Raw genomic sequence first — 15,418 nt, 5'->3', positions numbered from 1 at the left:
AAACCTTAATGGCCAGTTTTGATGTCATATCCCTCTTTACAGAAGTCCTAACAAGTCCTATCGTGCAAGATAGCCTTAGAACTCTATATCTGAGACCCTAACCCATCGATAGACATTCCCAGTAACCAATTAGCAACACTCACAGAATTCATTATGATGAAGACAAACTTCATGTTCAACAACCCCAACTATATACAAATAAATGGCCTAAGCCTGGGCAACCCAGTATCACCAGTTCTAGCCAATATTTTTATGACACAAGTTGAAACACAAGCAATTAACACAGCATTACATCCACCACTATACTGGTACAGATATGTAGATGATACGGTTGCGGGATTCATATATACAGAACACACACTTAATTTTTTCAATCACATTAACTCTATACATCCCAACATTAACTTCACATGTGAACAAGAAGAAAGCAATCAAATATCATTTCTTAACCTCAAAATTACAAGAACTGATACACAGTTTAATCCACCAAAAAATCACCCATACTGGACTATACATTCCTTGGAACTCAGCACATGAAAGAAAAAAACTCAACATACCAAGAAACCAAATAAACATAGCCATAAAACTATGCTCACCAGATAAAATTAATGAATTGGACAAAATAAAACAATACTTCAACATCAATAAGTTTCCTCCACAAACTGTAGAAAACATTATACGCACACACCTAGACAGAAAGCAAAATCAACCAACAAACGTAAATATATCTCGCTAATCAAAAAATCACGACACCATATACTACTGCATACCATATATTCCCGAAATCAGCAGAAAAATAACCAATATTTGACAAATCTGGTAACAAAATATGGCATTCCAGTTGATACCAAATTTATTTAAAAACCAGGCACAAAACTGAGGTCTATACTATGTAAAAACTACATTGGACAAACACCACAACAACATTATTTATAAAATACAATGTGATAACTGCCACAACTTCTATACTGGAGAAACAAGTAGAAAAATGGAAACCAGATTCACAGAACACAAAAAAAAGTCACCTTCACACATTTTCGAACACTGCAAATCAAACACAACATAACCATAGAAAACACCCAAATACTAAACAAAGAAACAAACATAAACAAATGCAAAATTAAAGAAGCCTTACTTGTACAACAACTCAAGCCCAAAGGAACACCTTTATACTTATATTAATATATAATCAAACTTCTAAGCTCACCTTCTACATTCCTACACTCACTTACACTTAAACATGTGGTCAGCTACTTCTTTCTTTCTTTGCAAACCTGATGATGACAGAAGGTGGAAACATTGTTCGCTCCTCTTCTAGTGCTTTCTCTACCCATACTTGCTGTTTTTATATGCATATTTTTTTCTAGAAGTGGGTTTTCTCGTCATCATGCATTAATACTTCCATAAAATATTTAAAGTTGGGTTATTGTAAATATGTCAACATAAAAGAAATATTAAAGTTACAGCATTAAATCTTACCCTGTTTAACTTTCACATGTCATATGAACAGTACTGTTTATACAGCTCAAATATAACTGGTTGGCTTGATTCACACCAAACAAAAAGTGTTTATAATCAATAGAAAGAGCAAATTGCACACTATATTAATCGTGTAAGCATCTGTTATGCTGGATATATAGAAGTCCATTTGCTGCCAGAGTATGTGTTTCTACTGAATACATTATTAGGAAAAGTAATGAAGTTTTTAAACCAAATTATTTGGAGGTTAGGAAAAACAAATAGAATTACAGTAGTTTATCATACCTTCTACCTTGGTGAGTGATATACTTGGTTTTATAAATGTGTTTAAAAGCTACAATATAGATGTTAATTATCCTTTATGATGAGAAACTCACTTGAATTAAAAATGTATCTAAGAATGTCTGGTATGGGTATTAACACTTTTACTAATGAAGCTGAGACTAGCGTTTAGACCTTCCTAAACTCGTTATTGTATCCAAGAGTAAAGCTAGTCTTTATACATTGGCATGTCTTTGCTGTGTTTTAGTTGGCTAGCATTTTGTAAAATACAGTTAATTTCAGTAATAATACATTATATTGTATACACATTATTACAAATAAGTTCTTAAAACACAAAACAGTAAATAAATATAGAAAACAATTATGTCACCTCTTCTACTTACAAACTTAAATTCATTTTCTGTTTGCAGTAGGTTGCTGAGCATTATTAAATTTTGCATATGGAGAAAGAACTTTTAGACTTTATATACACATTTTAAAATAACCAAAAATCATAAATTACTACATCAATAACACAGAATTCCACAATAATTTATCAAGCTTGCTAACTTAGCTGTACTTGGGTCTAAAAATAGTGAATTTCAGGCTCACTAAAGTCTTACAACATTAGCTTGAAATCTAGCATAAAGAAAAGGCAAGTTTAAAGAAATTCCGAGCTTTTGATTGGTTATTCACATGTCAGAAACAAATAGTTGTATGCAAACATTTTCAAGTGGACAAAGCTGAATGGAGTCACTGTTTGATTTACACATAGAAAAGACAGGACATTATTTTATATTATGTATTGTCAATGTGTAATTCAAACTCCTAAATCATAAGAAACTATAGACTTTGTATTTTACCATTACAAATAGCTAATTTGAACCAATGCTACTTTCAACATATCTAAGTGACAAACAAAATTAATATTTAGCTATTGGTTTTTTAAATTAAAGAATTTATCAATGTATAACATGAAAATCTGAATTAGAATCTACAATTCAGTACCAAATGTATTAGGACACACTAACTAGTAGTTCAGTACAATTTTGAATGCAACCCAATAAACTCTATAACATGGCTTTTGACCATAGGAAGACCCATAAAGAAAGAGTTGGGCATCTACAAATCCTTTCTTACAAGTTACATATTACACTATTCCATTGTAATACAAATGAGTTTTAAGAATTCCTTAGGCTCAGGATATTATACTTAAGTGTTTGAATGCTAATAAAAAAGTTGTGAAGTTATTTTGAATGTGGATTGTTTTTTGGAAGCTATTAGGAGATGTGTATTCTAATGATGGCTGGTATGGGTATTAAAACAAAAAAAGATGTTCCTGCTTCAACGGAATCTACATTTTAACAGTAACATCTGTAAAAATTGAAGTGTTTTAAACAGGTTTGATTTTAAAATGAAACTTTATTGCTTGGAATTATCTTTATCTGTTTTCAACATCGCTATGCCTTAATCCTTCATGTATATATATCACTTTCAATTCTTATAAACAGACAAATTTATCTGAAGTTTGTTGTGTAATGTTGTAAGTTTAATCTTAAATTTAAAAATGTTTTCACTTTCAAAGCGTGATTCATAAGAGAACTTAAAAATCCTATGGACCTAGTATTGAATTTTTAGTAGGAAAAGCACATAACAGCATTTAATTTACATATAGTTGTAAAATGACCAAATAAGCTTTGATATTAACATATCGATGTGTAACAAGTAGTTTGTACACCTGAACGTAATTTGAATTAATATAAATTTATTGCTCAATCTCAGATAAATTTTATCTAGAAGTATTAATAACCAACAAAAGTAATTAATTTTGTTAATTATATATTTATTACTTTTTGCATTAAACATAACTTTGTTGTGTAAGTTTTATATGAAGTTAATCCTATCTGCCTACTTGAATTTGAATGTCTGTAATGTTCTGAAACAAAACTAAACATCCTGCCTCCATCCTTCACAATTCCTTGTCCATTTGGGTGTTTTTTTAAACATTCACATTGGGCTCAAACCTTCTCTCTGACTTTGTTCTATAGAATTGTTAGTTCACCTCACTTTCTGCTTGTAAGGCTCTTTTGCTTTTGCGGATGTGGTCCTCCATGACACCATCAGTCCACCTATGCCATGCACATATGTGTCCCTCACAATGGCTCTGCCTGATCAATGGAATTTTGCTCAGAATTCCTTGGCTTTTCCTATTACACTTCCTCTTTCTTAGTGGATGATCTGCCTTGGTGGTTGGACAAGACTCGTACATTTGTTGGCATCCCAATTCATCCTCCTTGTCCATGTATACTTCTGTTTACAGATGAATTCCTTCTGTGTTGAGATGCATGGGTCAATCACCAGGAAACTTCAGGTTATTGGTCTGTTGATGAGCAGTCTTTATATATCAATATCTTCAAGCTTCTAGTTATCCATTGGGCTTTGGATAATGACCTACTTCTAATCAGACATTTTCTGGTGATGATCAATTTCAAAAATTCAACAGTTGTGGTATATATCAATCACCAAGGTGGCACCTGGTCGAGATCCATCTGTTTTCATATGTTGGATCTCCTCTATTGGGGCCACATGCACCACATTTATTTAATTATATGCGATGTTCCTGGTGTTTTACATCTTGTGATGAATCATCTTTCCTGCTCCAACAAGATGTATCCAACAAAGTGTTCCCTTGATCCTCTTATTTTCTGGTGGCTTTGCACTCAGTTGCATTTTCCTCACATTGCAAATTACCACTCTTTTGGTCTCCAGTGCATCATCCTCAGGTTTTGATTTTCGATGCCTTCAGTCAAGATTTTTCACATAAATTCCTATATGTTTATTTCCTGTCTTATTGCTTCATTGGGTGGTTTCCTTAATCCTTGCCACTTCATCCACTGTTTTATGATAGCTCATTTTGGTTTCTTGAATGCAGCAACTCCTGTTATTTCCTTTTGTACCCTTTCCCTTGTTCCCCACTCTCCTTTGTTAACCACGGTTACTAGTTCTACATCCCACAGTTCATATCCCCCATCTTCATGCTTGGCATGCTTGGTCCTTAGCAAGAATTCTGGATTTTTCCTGTTGAGTAGTTTGCTATTTATCTCAAGTCATACATCTTACTTCCATGAAGGTATATCAATGAAAATAGAAAATATTTTACATATGGTCCAAATGTTGGAGATTTTTATATGCTCAGTCTATTGTGACAGATATCTGTAAGTTTCTTACATGGGTTTTTGACTGGGGGTTTTCGGTCTTCTTGATTTCAAGTTGTAAGGCAGCCTTGTCTTGTGCCTTTCATCTATCCCATTACTGTAGAATCTTTGCTTTACCTGTCTTTGCCATGTTAATTCATTCCTTCTGGATTCATTGCCATTTCAGACAGCCTACTCTTCTGGTCTGAGATGTTGATGTGGTCTGCTGTTATCTTACTTTACCTCCATTCAATCCTTATTCTTTTTGTATATGTTTCAACTTTACCTTAAAACATAATTCTTTCTCCTTTTGGCTTATCCCACCTGTTTATCATCAATGTCACATGTACACTTTACCACCATACCTATCTTCTCTTTTATCTGGATCATTCCTTCCTCCCATCATGGCTATTTGGTTAGGACACTTGGCTCACAATCTAAGGGTTTCAGTTTTGAATTCCCATTTTACCAAACATGCTTATCCTTTCAGCCATGGGGGTATTATAATATAATGGTTAATCACACTATTCTTAGTAAAAAAAAAAACACCCAAAGTTTGGCAGTAAGTGGTGATGTGATGACTAATTCCTTTCCCTCTAGTTTTCATCACTAAATTAAGGTTGGCTAGTGGAGATAGTCCTAATGTAATGGAACAAATGCAAACCTTTTTCCTATAAACATCAACAGTACATGAGAATAACTCCTCATTTTTGCCTATTTCCCTTCATTCTGTCTCTGATATCTATCCTCATCCCAATCTGGATAGACTCTTATGTTTGGGGCATGCCTTTCATTGCTATAATGCCTCCAATGCTTTCTTTTGTAATTCCCATTCTTGACTTTTCATCCTTTGACAGTTTTCTTCATCTAGAGATCCATCCCCTTCTACACTGAACAGTTTGATTTGTTGTTTAATCCAGTAGGCATGTTTATCATTGTCCCCTTCCCACAGGAATTTGTTTAGAGTAACTTCTCATCAAATTCAGCACTTTGCCTTTTCTCTTGCTTCTTGTCTTTTTTGACCACTTGAGGAAATCTTGCAATCGGGCATGTGGATCATGCCTAACACAGTCATCTCCCATTATTTACATCATATTGCAGTTCCTGCTTATTTGAGTTTTACTTTACACCTGTGGCTGTTCTTCACATTTCAGTGCAACTCTAAGACTGGGTTTGTCTGTATTAATGCTTTCTTTTGTTCTTTTTGTTCTTTTGTTCCAGGGATCTGTTCTCCACACCTTCATTACATGGATCCTTTCCTTTGGCAAGTGGTACCTGACCAGGTATTCTACATTCCAAAACCCACACTGTACAGCCATGTAGAGTTGTGCTGTTCATTTCATGGCTTCACAGTGCTCACCATTGAGATGTAACATTTTACAAGATCTCTTGAAAGTGAATATCCTTGTAATATTGTGTCACAAACTTGCCCATTTCAGACCATGGTACCTATGGACTTCATGGGTAAAGCTAAGGGACACAGCAGCTCATCTCTGTTATACCTAAACTAACTAAATTGGGATAGTCTGCTATTCAGAATTGGGCTTCATCATCACCTTTTGCACCGTCTCAAGTACTGAGGTTTCTCTGAACTCTCCAATGCATTTTAAACCTCTTTCTTCAAGTGGAAGATGAAGTTCTTATAACTTACCAGTTCCAAGCTTCTGGGGTGGTTGACTGTAGAGGAATCCTGCTGAATGTGTTCCGAAAGAAAAAGCATTCAATACGAAGTAGAGTAATGGTGCTTTGCAGGTGTAGACAATGTGCTATCCTCCAATGTGCATTATAAAATTTCTACAAAGTGAGAAAGAAGTTGAACTGCAGTTCACCTCTTTGACAAGGAGGAAACCATATCCTACCTTCATACAGATACCCCATGGCTGGATTTTGGATTTAGAGTGAATCAATAAACATGAATCTTCATGTATGTTCAAGGTTGGTTGTCTTCTTCCCTTGATTGTGCTTCCTTTGTGTTGTGGGTCACAGAGGTGTAAGGAGAATTTTTCTGGTTCTATCTTTTTGCTATCCTTTGTATACCTTTCTCTAAGGATGTTATTGCTCATTGCATTAAGCTGGCTGGGTTTGCTGTGGGGGGGAGTAGATTTTGTTTACATATACATCCTTTTGATACTGAATGTTGGGTTCCCAGATTACAATATTCTTCAAGTAACACATGTCATGCCCTGAGGTTGGAGTTACTCCAGATGGTTTAAATTTTGTAATGGTATAATCCACATCCTATCCCTGAATGGATGTTGGTTCCTAACATCGTGGGTTTTGGATGCAGTTGACTTTCCTGGTACTGTCTGTTGCAACCTAATCACTCCACATCATGGTGCTCCTCATTTGTTTACCTACTTTTCTCCTTTGTAAGACTGACTTGTGTATATCTGTTCAAGGGTTCAGATACTTATCCTCCCTCAAGTTTCTCCCACTTGAAAGTGCTCATATCCTTCTTCCATCCTTTTTCTCAACTCTTTTCAGATGGGTGAAGAGTATATCTGGTCTAAAGTGGTGCAGTTCCCCTTTACAAGTATTCCAGTACAACTCTTTTTATCTATGGAGGTATCCTTCAGATGCTTTTGTGGAGTACATCTGTTCTTCCCTCCTCCTAATTAATGTGGGGTTCAAGCTATAATATTATTACCCTGAAGATGTATTTCTGATTGGTGCTTCCCTCTTTTCACACTTCTTATCTTTTCTTCAAACACACATGTTTTAGTACTTACATCTTCTCCCAAACTTTGAAGTAATAGTTTGGTAAAGGCATGTAGAGGGAGTCACATGAGTAGATTATATTCTTATTAATGGAGAGATGACACTAGATGATTCACATAGACTTGTGACATATGTAAAGAAAAATTTCCCATATAGGAAGCAGCAGTGTATGAGAATAACTGTTCTTGTGAGTGGTGAGAAGTATCCATCTGAAATACATTTTCAGTATACAGGAAAATTATAACCTTAGCTTTATTTCAAATTGTTTTTGGTAGTTACAAGGTCAGTCACATTGTAGAGAAAAATAAATAAAATATAAAATTTTCCTGATAAATAATTTTCTATAATTATTTAGGATGTTTTTAGAGATTACACGAATGAAATTTTTCTGATGAATAAAAGTTTTTTTATCTTAAGATTGGAATCACTTTGTGCTCAGACAAGTAAACAGAACTAGCTAATGTTTAGAAATATTTAATTAAAAAATTAATATTTTGTGTACGAAGTCTTATAATGTCAGTCAAATGTTGTTAAAAAAAAAAACCACATTGTATTAAAAGTTGTAGTAGGGAAATTGTAATAAGTACAAAATCATTAGAAACTTGATTCATTCATTCAGGCCTGTGTGGAAAGAGTTAAATAATACATCTTATTTATTTCCTACTCTTCAACAAATTACTTCTTTCCTTATGTATTGATTTATAAACATGGTGTATAAGTTACTTTCATGGTCAGTTACAGTGCTGCCTCGTGTACCACCTTTTCATCCATGAGAGCCATTAGTCTTTTCTCTTAATGATCTCAAGTTTCTACAGATCTTCCTAATTGTGGTTGGGTTTATTCTTATGTATCTTACCTTTTCCTACATTTATATACCTATTAACATTTTTTGCTCTATCATCTCTCCTTTTAAATAATATTAATTGCATCAGGTACATTATTTTGTGGTATCTATGCCCTTGATACTTCACAGACTTAATTTACCTAGCAGGTCTTTCACTTAAAGGCAGATAAAATCTGATCTTAATTCTTATTCAGAGGAATGTTTTGACATCCTATTAGGACTATTTGTTTTTATCTTGTATGTATTGAGTGTTTAATGAGTCGTGCATAAAGGCTGTTTATACTGTACAATAAATCATGATCCTTATACCTTGCTCATTTTACATAACAAATGAGCTTTGCATTTGATCTGTGTTATTAACAGTGATTTTCCTGAATGCCTTACAAGTGAATTTTGAGTTGTATCTAGCCAAATTTGCTATCTGGCATTTTGATCACAGTATTCTTCAGAGGATAATTGACAGGCCAGCATCATAATGCTGTATGGCCTAACACTCCTTTTAATAACTATAAGGGTATCTGGGGCTGTGAAATTATTTGACTAAGAAAAACATTTTCTTATAACATGAAAGTATTTAAATGGCTTTTTCACATGCTACGTATACCTCTGTGACTGTTCTCAATGAACTTCCACTGGTAGTGAACAGGAGATATCATTGTGTGGCTAATAATCCATCAATAGATACTTTTCCTACCTCTTGATGCATGTTCTTATGTAGCATTGGAAACATTGGAGATGGGACAACTGTTCTCTGTGTAATGTTTTATAACTTCCAACTAGGATGGGGTATATCTTATAGCTTTATTTTTACCTTTCTTAACCTATTTGGTTGTTCCCATTGTACTTTTCTACTGTTGTTCAGTCCATTCAAGTGTCTTTTTCTATCTTTTTTCTTTATTTTTCCTGAATGTTCACTGACTGGACAAGTTTCTTTACTTGGCCATTTTTGTTAAATGTGGATTTAAAGTTCCTTAGTCTCAGGAGCATGTCCAGTCATTAATTATTTTTGGTATATTGAGATCTTTTCACTAAAGTTACAGGACAGTGCATTGCAGTCTGACACTGACCTATTATGTCACTTCCATTAACCACTTCTGAAAATGTGAAGGTCTTGCAGATTATTCAATACCAACATCAATACAGTCATTTTTTATGTATTATTTAATGGCTATGAAAAAAAAGATAAAAATGTATTTTCTGAATGACCTTGTTTGTTTTAGTTTCTTGTGAATCTTAGTTCATTCTGCTCATTTTTGTTTTTTTCTAGGTTGTTTCCTTCTTGCCTAAATTAACTCTTTCCATTTAGGGTTAGTTGAAGTGAGTGACTTTGTAACTGCAACAGTTATTCACACGATAACTTTTTAACATGTTTTTGTATCTTCACAATATTTGACAAGCTTTTAGTAAACAATACAAAGCTTTTGTATCAGAAAATTCAGAATTTTTAATTTAATATTTGTACTTGGGATTTGGAAGTGAATACAGAATCAGAGTGTTGACTGTTCTGACTGCAAAGTGATTTGCATATTAAGATTAAAAAATGATTCTTTACATGTGAAGGCTTTCAAATTTAATTTGCATAAATTCTCAAACCTTTTAAATAAATATCCAACGTTTTTTTTATGAAGAACCATGTATTTTACCTGTTATTTTCTCTAACTAAACTATCAGTTTGACTGACCTTGTAACCACCATAGAAAGATAGTTAATAATTCTAAATTGTTCTCCCCCCTTTTTTTTTATAAATTGTTTGCTGATTGTCACAGAAAACTTGCACATCTTTATACTTCATTTTATTGTTTTATTGCCCTTTGAACCATGTCTAACTAATAATCCCACCACACAAGTTTTAACTCACTTGGCAGATGTGTAGCTCAGATTACCATAAGGAATAGTGTAATGTACAAATTGCTCACAAAAATACTTCAAGAACGATTTTTTATTTTATTTTTCATTATTTTACATAGTCTTTTCTAATTAGTTTCTGATTTTTGTGTGTTAGTTATTTTTAACTTTAAATAAGGAATATACATCAGAAACAAAATATAATACCTACCTTTGACCTCTCTTCCTTTCCTTTTGGTTGCTGATGAACTTCAGGCCTACTTTTTGTTATAATGATGGTACTAAATAATTTTTAGTTATTTACGTAATGCACTTAAGAACCTAGAAAAATAACATAAACACTAACCAGCAACCGTTATGATTTAACTTGCTTTCTAATCAGGACAAGATTGGCCTAATCTAATTCATTTTCCTTTTCAATCTGAACAATACAAGATAAATTCCTCCATCCCAAAATGGTTATTTTGGCCTTTTGTATTTCAGATGAAAACCTGCTTGTTTGTGATATTGTGTTTGTAGAATTAAAATGAATTTCAAGGAGATACTCTCCTCTGAAATACATTCCTACTCATATCTTAGCTACTGGGAGATAATGTAGTAAAAGAAATAAAATGTGTATAGGAATAACTTTTTGTAATGAGAAGTGTAGATTGAATCACTACAAATTTAAAATTAACTACAGAAGCTTTATTTAAACACTTCCAGATATTTGACCTAATAAAATGCTGTGTGGTTAGAATTTGCAACTAATTTTTGTATATTTTTGTTCAGCTTGGACACTACTTGGATATAGTAGAAGTACAAATTGCAAGGCAGATTTCATTAAAGTCCAAAGCTTTTTTCCATGCAATGACTTCTCATGATGCTTTAATGGACCAGTTGACAAATACAATAAAAGCAGTTGAGGAGCTAAGGTAAGTACTTTGAACACCTATCTTAGTTTTGTGTGTAATGAGGCTTGTAGGTAAAAATGTTTTGTTCTTTACACTTGCAATAAGAATTATTAAATGTTTCAGGTGACACAGCATTCTTTAAGCTAACTATAAAGTGGTGTTAAAAGTTAAGAAAATATTTTTGTGATTATTGCATTGTCAACTTTTTTGTGTAATTCTGGCAACAAAGGACAGTAAATAGTTTTAATTTAGTAAAATATAACTGAATATATTATCTCTCAGAAATTATCTGAGTATCTTATAAAATCTAGAAGTAGTATTACTTTGTAAACATTTCAAATTTGGAATATTGTAACATTCTTAATGTTGAGTCTCTATTCTGATGTATTTGTATTGAACATATAAGATCAATTTAAAGTATATTTCATATTGCCATGATTTTTAATATCTCTTCATATTTAGTTGTCTTGGCACTTTATTAATTAACATTCATTACTTTATTCAGTTTATTTGATGCATTTTTGCTGAAAAAAGTGCTTGTTGTCACATGTATGTTTATTTTGTATATAATCTTATAATAAGTATTCTTCACTACTTTTATCCACTAAGAGAGTGTTATATAATTAGAATAACTACTATTATTCCTTACTAAAATAAACTCATTTGCTTTTCAGTTTTTTTCTGGTGTTAAAAGTTTCATCAATATATTTTTTCAAATTTAAATTACTAAAAATAACTTCTTGTTTAGCACTTTCTATTAATAGATTGACTATAATCATGGATATAAATTTTTATTTTTATACTTGCTTTCTATTTGGCTCATTTGAAAAAAGATTGAAACAGTGTAGTTTATATATATTTTAAATACTTGTGTACATTTTTTAATAGGCTTGTTTAAATTTCTTTTGCTAGCTTCACATTTTGTTTAACAGGAATGTGTCATAAGATATAAAATCATAGAGGGTCACAACATGTAGTTCGTGATTTGAAGTTATATCTGTGATTGTGTTTTACTTAACTTTAGTGAGTGTGTTTTTGGCAGAAGTTTTGATAAAGAACCTAAAATGCCAGTGTACAAATCTATTAATCTTAAATGAAAGGTATATAAAATAATCTGATGAGCATTTTCTTACAAAAATTCAATCTATCTGTTTGCCCGTTGGGTAGCTGTGTTATCATACTAACAGTGGATGTAATAACATTGGAAGTTACTTAGAAAGATGTATTTTGTGCTACATTATAGAGAAGTGTTACATTATTGAACCCCACGTTATCACTATAACCATCTCAAGACGGTTCACAGGTCAAATGCCATGTCATCAAGGTTGTTTACTTGCATTCAAAATTTTTATTTAACTGCTATTTTATAATTTATCTCCTAGAGTTTGGTATCAAACTGTAGATTATAATTTTAGTTTTCGTATTGTACATTATTTAATTGTTTCATGTGGTATGTTGAATGCAGCATTGATTCGTGTTAGATGTTTGTGATATCAAACTACAAAGTCTTTAGTTTTGTATGAATTATTAATTCAAATTACCAATATTGTTAAGCTAGAATATAAAACAAAAACCTTTTATCTTTTCCATTTTGTGATATATCACTATATTTAGTGAATCAGACACAGTGCCCCCCACACACTTACCCCTTCCAGTTCTTTGAAATGAGCCCTTATATATAATTTCTTCTACATATAACATATGAATTAGCAATCAGAAACTCAGAATGTTTCCTCAGTGATTTTCTTAGTCATTTTCAAATATAACAGCATCCTCTTTTTCTTTCAAGACAAACCTTTGAACTGGTAGATTGAACCTTTAGTCTGTTCATGATTTCATATATTTTAGATATAAATACAACTTAGTTATTAAACTTGATAAATTATAATGGAATGCTATGGTATTAATGAAGTAATTTATGATTTTTGGTTATTCATATGTATATATAAAACCTAAAAGAATTTTGTTTTATATTGTCCACATGTGAAAATTTAAAAAGCTTAGCAACTGGGTTCAAAGGTTGTAAATTGAGGAGATAATTGATTACTTTACTTCTTTTTTTACTGTTATATGTTTTCAGAAAAATGTTTAAGAACTCGTTTGTAAATACTTATAAGCTATATAAATATACAATTTATAATAATTGAAATGACACTGTATTTAAGAAATACTAGTCCACTGAAACACAGCTAAGATAAATCACTTTGTTAAAACTAAAGGTCTGTTTTATATTACTGGATATGGTAACGTGAGTGCATGTGCATCTCATCATTATAACTTCTGTATTGTTGTCAGGCACAGCTGAAAGTTCAATATAATGAAAATATTAAGTCTATATAAATATATAACATTGTGATATTTAAGCCATTTAGTCTAAACATGTGTTTTTGTTTTATAATCTCTAGTGATTCTAGAATGAAAAATGCATATTTTATAGTGATTTCTTAATTTTATATAGTGGTTACAAGATTGGTAAAATGGACTGAACTCATACAGAGATTTTTAGTGAAATTAACATAAAATATATTGTTGTTTTTTTTTAAGAATCGTTTGACAAAACTATCTGGACATTAAAAGGATTTTGCATGTGATATTTGACAATTTTCTGATGCATAAAAGTATTTTTAATCTTGAAAATTATTTTGCGCATTGGAGAGGTAATGTAAAAATAAAAATAGACAAGAAAAAACATTGCTTAACAAACCTTAAGATGTGTTTAAAAAATTTAATATTTTGGATATGAAAGCCTAGTAGTATTTAATGATAATCTACCAACTTTTGTGAACATATGCTTACTGATTTAAAAGTAATAGATTGAAAACAACGACAAGCAAAACATTATTACAAAGTCAGTCCCTGGAACTGAGCCTGTACTGAAAGAGGTAATATGGCTGCTTTCACTTGCCATAAAATGGACCTTTTGTGAAAAAAAATAAACCTTTTGCACTACCTTAAGAACCCAAAATAATACTGTTAATTCTTTGTATGCCTGTTGCAAAATTCTTTTGTTATATTCTGAAAACATGGTAGATGTGATGTCTTATTTTAAATGTCTTTATAAAATACCTTGTACTTATGTTTAAAGGAACAAGATACAAAAAATTGATGAAGCACTTGTTAAAGGAGCTCTTCAAGTTATTCACCTTCAAAAGTGGTGTTTAAGGCTACATGTACTATTTAACAAGGTATGTGCATGAGCTTTTAAAATTTAAATTACTTAATGTAAGTTACTTGAATGATTTATAAAATTATCATATAATAACATATAAGTATTCTGAGAACACAGTAGTTGTTCAGAGTCAAAGTACAGAACCTATGTTTTTAGTTTCTTTTAATATATATCAGTCAGTCTATCTGCCTGTCTGTCAACTTTGTTTTTTCAACTCTGCATAACTGCAGTATGAAAAGAAGATCTAGAGTACCTAATAATCATGTTGTGTATGTAATTTCTGTGTAGAAAACCACTATTGTTTATCCAGACATCTTTAGGAAAAACTAATGCAAAGTTCCTATGAGAAAAAGCTGAAGGTTGCTTTCTCATGTGTATTTCTATATCCAGTATAGAATCTGGATGATAAAATAGAACATCACATCTAAAGACACAATTACTGAAGCTATTGTCTTTAAACAATATAATAATGTGTAAAGAAAAAATCTATGTGCAATTTACCAAACCTGGAAATGTACTTTTATTATAAGCCATAGTTTTACTAGAAGGTATACTGATAGAAGAGCCTCAGGATGGAGTTATCTCATCTGGTACATTTTGATGTCTGAAGTAAACAATTTGCTTTTGATGTGAGGGAGCAAAAAATTGTTCTAAACTCCTGTCTCTGGTTATAGTCTTCCACTAGTGCCTGGTGATTGTGTATTGTTTAACCCTATTGTTATTAAAGTTTAATTTTATCATCCTTTTTGTTTGTTAAATACATTATCTTTTACTTAGATTATTTATTGAAATGCAGTTTAACCCTGTTGGTTTATTTCAAAATTTTCATTATGGTATTCCACAGCAGTCCTACCATTTTTTTCTGTCTTGTTGTAATAAGGCTGGCTTGGCCAGGTGGTTAAAGCACTCACTCGTAATCTGAGGGTCACAGGTTAGAATCTCCGTCACACTAAACATGCTCATCCTTTCAGCCATGGGGGCATTATAAGTGATGGTCAGTCCCACTATTCATTGG

At 32.0% G+C, this 15,418-nt stretch overlaps 1 protein-coding gene across 7 annotated transcripts in view; it reads left to right on the top strand.

Moving 5' to 3' along the window:
• The first annotated feature begins 4,318 nt into the window (after positions 1-4,318).
• Positions 4,319-15,418, top strand: part of LOC143253714 (vacuolar protein sorting-associated protein 54-like) — a 37,267-nt gene continuing 26,167 nt past the window's right edge. For 5 of the 7 annotated variants that reach the window (XR_013029806.1, XR_013029807.1, XR_013029805.1 and 2 more), the window contains exon 1: positions 4,319-11,255. The gene's annotated coding sequence lies outside the window, so the exon portion shown is untranslated. Of the gene's footprint in view, positions 11,256-14,319; positions 14,420-15,418 lie in introns of all 7 variants that reach the window. The other 2 variants (XR_013029808.1, XR_013029809.1) reach the window with 1 other exon arrangement.

The sequence above is a fragment of the Tachypleus tridentatus genome, chromosome 6 (assembly GCF_004210375.1).
Source record: "Tachypleus tridentatus isolate NWPU-2018 chromosome 6, ASM421037v1, whole genome shotgun sequence".
Taxonomy (NCBI): domain Eukaryota; kingdom Metazoa; phylum Arthropoda; class Merostomata; order Xiphosura; family Limulidae; genus Tachypleus; species Tachypleus tridentatus.
The sequence above is the reverse complement of the archived record's forward strand: the minus strand, read 5'-3'. Positions and strand labels throughout refer to the sequence as shown.